General features: G+C 35.7%; 1 long non-coding RNA gene across 1 annotated transcript; it reads right to left on the bottom strand.

Moving 5' to 3' along the window:
* Window positions 1-852: 852 nt before the first annotated feature.
* On the bottom strand, window positions 853-2,226 carry LOC129765054 (uncharacterized). The gene is made up of 3 exons (XR_008741343.1): window positions 2,034-2,226; window positions 1,722-1,973; window positions 853-1,660 (listed from the first exon to the last, which is right to left on the bottom strand). It is a non-coding gene; the product is annotated as an uncharacterized LOC129765054 (long non-coding RNA).
* Window positions 2,227-4,248: the final 2,022 nt, after the last annotated feature.

Here is a 4,248-nt window from a genome sequence, read left to right as displayed (position 1 = left end):
ATTGTGTATATGTTCGATTCGATTCTTTGTTTTTAAGAGGCTTTAAACTTTGCAGTTCATTCGCCTCTAATATATGTTGGTTTACGTAGAGGAATCGGCCCGGTCTATAAGAGAGGACATGCCGTATTTGCAAGCATAATTTGTATCGGTTGGAGGAGTAATGGGAACAATATGCTATCGATTGAAGCCAGTCATCGAGCCCCGGAAACAACTCCCTCCCCCAAAAAGAAGGAAGCACTTCAAAGCAGGAACAAATAAATCCAAACATATTATTGCATGCTTGCTACATATGGAACGGTACGTATAATGAATACATAAAAATCACAGCAACTTAAGCAACAATTAAATATATTCAGATATCAGATGTTGGAATAATTATGCTACACAGATGTGATACAGACTTGGGGAATATCAAAATTTTCTTGTAATTGGTGTTCCCTTCGATCAAACGTTTGTTGAAAATGTGGTTAAAAACTTAAAAAGCTTGTAGTTTTATAAAATGGTTAAAAAGTTATTATCTTGAACAAATAAACATGAAACTGTGCAAGTAGTAATTCAGTCCATTGAAACTGTGAACCATTCCGTTAATACCCCCGCCCCTTTTAAATTATGTCCTTCATTTTGTTGCTGGAAATTAGTGCCCGCAGAATAGATAGAAAGAAGAATCACGAAGATTTCCTTAAATAAGATGTGGCTCGATGGCAAATCGATGGTCGGTTGTAATGGAGATGTTGATTTGTCGCTCTCCCTTGGAGTTGACGGAATGAATGCACTAATTTTCGTAATCTTCGTGAAATCGAAGCTCACAACATTTATTTTAAAATGTATCATCTTTCAGTACAGGTGGGGTGAGGTTCACAATACCACAAATGATACACATTATCGATAAATGCCAAAATATTAGTGATGATAGTATCACGCAGAATACTGAATAGTTTGATACGCTGGATGACTCGCTCAACATGTATACGGGCTTGTGCGATCGCTTCGTTTCTGCTTTCTTCTAATGGAGATAGCCTCCCACTTCGGCTAAATGGCGGTATATAAAGTTTAATGCATTTCGCGGAACACTCTCTCTATTTTTCGCTGTTAAAAATAAATTCGCCGAAAGTTTTTTTTCGAAATATGCCTTGCTTACGAAGGATATTCAACCAACAGGTGTACTCCCCCTAAAAACTTGACCGTTTGTCGACATATGTAACTAGAATAAGATGAAATACTGCAGTTTAAACAATTTAGAGAGACTACCGGCACCTCTATGCAATCAAGTACTACTGTTACATTAGGAAAGTGCTCCCTGAACAAAGCAAATCTCCTCTAGTAAAGTTAGTGACGGTAATCCGATCCATGTATTAACTTCTTTGTTCGTCAAAAGAAGGTCTGAGAGAAGATATTCCGAACATCCACTTCGATCAGCTGTGATTGGTAATTGAAAATTGATGATTCCACTTTGATTCTTTGATTCTGAACATTAGCTGAACCACGGGTTTCATTCAAAGTTGAGTATAGAATTGTTGTATCGTACATCTGTGTTGATCTTAATATCTGTTTTACATATTTGTTGTAATTGTTGTCTCGTAATTGTTCGGGTCTCTCTCCTGCGAAATATCTTTTTGGATCCGTATCAATGGTTCAATCGTCTTAGATGGAACTGTATTTGCTGTAAAAAATACACAATCATGAATGTCTTATTTGATACTTATGAAATGTGAAAAAGATACTTTTTCGAAAGTCAGTTTTCATGAAGTGATGATGGCAAATCATCCAGCCCACCGTACTTGAAGAGACTGCTATCCCAAGCGTGAGCTTCCAACTTGTTAACACTAATTTATTAACTGGAAATGCTTTCAAACACCTTCCTCTTTTAGTATGACAACCGGCTACACAGCATACTCTCCCAAATTTCACTTCGTGGTTACTAGACGTAAACTTCACAGAAGGAACAACATGATTTTTCAATTTCAGTCGGGTACCTGTTGAATACAAATTTGTTGCGATGCATGTTTTAATCCAAAATCGAATTATTTACTTACATTTATTAAAATCCACATAGCAGAAATGATCGCTGCAAATTCTTTCTATTCGATTTCCCGAGAGGTGTACAAAACGGGTCCAATTTTGATACACCTTGCAATTAGTGGGTGGAACACGGAAGAAAATTTCACTTTCAGACATTTCAGTGTAGTTTTTGCATGCAGGAACTATTTGTTTTCTAGCTTGCTCTTGAGTATGCTTCCGAACTTTCTTCTTGGGATCAGTCATTCGCAATACTGACAGTTTACACAAAGAGAAAAAAAGAGAAAAACAGTAATATGTTATATATTGAAATGTTCAGAATAAAATTTCTTACCATCTCATCATATTCACGATAATTTTTAATGATTCAAACATTGTAATTTATGGAAATAACTACTAAAATTCACAAATTTACTACCGGTTTGACACTGCGAAACGTAAACCAGCATCACTTTCACCGCAGCGCCGCCTGTCTGTAATTTTTCCGTTAGATCGCCAATTTGCTCTCAAACTTCTCTACAATTTGTTCTTTGACGCTCAACTTCTATCTTTCTCAATTTCGCTACAATATCGATATAAACAATTCCTAGTGGAAATTCAAGCAAAATCTGCAAAAATCTGCAAATTTACCCCACTGTACTTATTATAGCCACTTAAATTTCACTTTAACGTTGAAATGTTACATTTTTTCTTGAAATAAGTCATATTTGAACCATGAAAAAAATTTCAAACTGCATATAATCGAGTCCAAAATTGTATATAATTGAATCACATATAATCGAGTCTGTATATAATCGAGTCCGGCCTGTAATGCCTAAAAATAGCATCAGCAAAAAACAATAGCAAAATTACAGAGACACGCACAGTCTGTGACAATTTTGCGCGAGTATACGAGTTCTGATTTTGCGCGCAAGTACAGGAGGCTTCAAACTAGGATTGGGCGATCTTCAGAAAAAGATCCATCTTGCCGGATCGATTTTCTAAATGGCGTAAGGACCGATTCACTGATTGAATCGTTACCAGAAAATCGATCTTGGCTGGGTCGATCTTTGAAAATTGAATGCTTGTTTTCTAATTTATTCACTTATTCTATATAAGTGTAGTTTTTTTCTTTAAACAAGGAATGAACTTTTCACATTATTCAAACATCAAAGGATTTTTGTTTTAAATTTTTAATCTCACATGAAGATCACAAAAAAAAACTTGGAAGCTCAGAAAAATTGCATTCTCCAGAGCATTTACCGTGCACCGTTATGGAATCATTTGATTGAATAAATTGATTGAGAATTATTATTAGACATGCAACAACTGATATTCATCTATACTCCAATGACAATAATCCCATAAAATCGAACCGTGCCATATGTCTGGCATTTAGTCGAAATCTTGGAGGTAGTCTCAGTTCTAGAAAAAAAGGCTTCAGCTGGACCTGATGTCATCATCCAATTTCGTCACAATTTTCACTGTCCTCCAAGTCGAGTTGAATATAATTTGTATCCACTTGTTTTGTAATTACCAAACTTACAAAAATGCTTACAAACTGCTGCTTGTCAAGTGATTTTTGATGAGATTAATCGTAAGAGTGCAAAAAAAAATCGGAAATCGGGGAGGAAAAGATCGATCTTCTGAATATCGATGCCAGATCGCCCAGTATTTTATTGATTAGTTTCCGAGTCATGCAGAAATTTGTCTTTCGTTTGTATGGCAGCCCCCCTTAGAGAGGGGGAGAGGTCTCAAACTATCATAAAAACCTTGCCCGGCCCCAAAACCCCCTACACACCAATTTTCATGTCAATCGGTTCAGAAGTTTTTGAGCCCATAAGAATCAGACAGACAGACAGACAGACAGACAGACAGATAGACAGACAGAAATCCATTTCTATATATATATATATATAGATTTTTATTTTAGATATTTCTTCATACCATTCAAAAATCAATTATTGTCATTTTCGCTTCTCAAAATCGGAATATGAAGTTACTAAGCGTTGTTTTGAATCGTTCTTTCGCTCTCGCTTTCGCTTTCGTTCTGCGGTATTAAAAACAACATAGAATGTTAGCTGGAACCCAACATCAATAGACAGCTATTCATTGATATCGTTGGATTGGATTTATATTTTTGAAATTTAGTGGGGAAATATAAGGTGCTTCTTCTTTAAAAGTCGCAAACTGTATGTGAAAATATGTTTATCGACCGACTAAACTATATGTAATAATTTGATGCCCACAAAA

This window comes from Toxorhynchites rutilus, chromosome 1, assembly GCF_029784135.1.
Source record: "Toxorhynchites rutilus septentrionalis strain SRP chromosome 1, ASM2978413v1, whole genome shotgun sequence".
Taxonomy (NCBI): Eukaryota; Metazoa; Arthropoda; class Insecta; order Diptera; family Culicidae; genus Toxorhynchites; species Toxorhynchites rutilus.
This window is presented reverse-complemented; position numbering and strand designations above follow the sequence as displayed.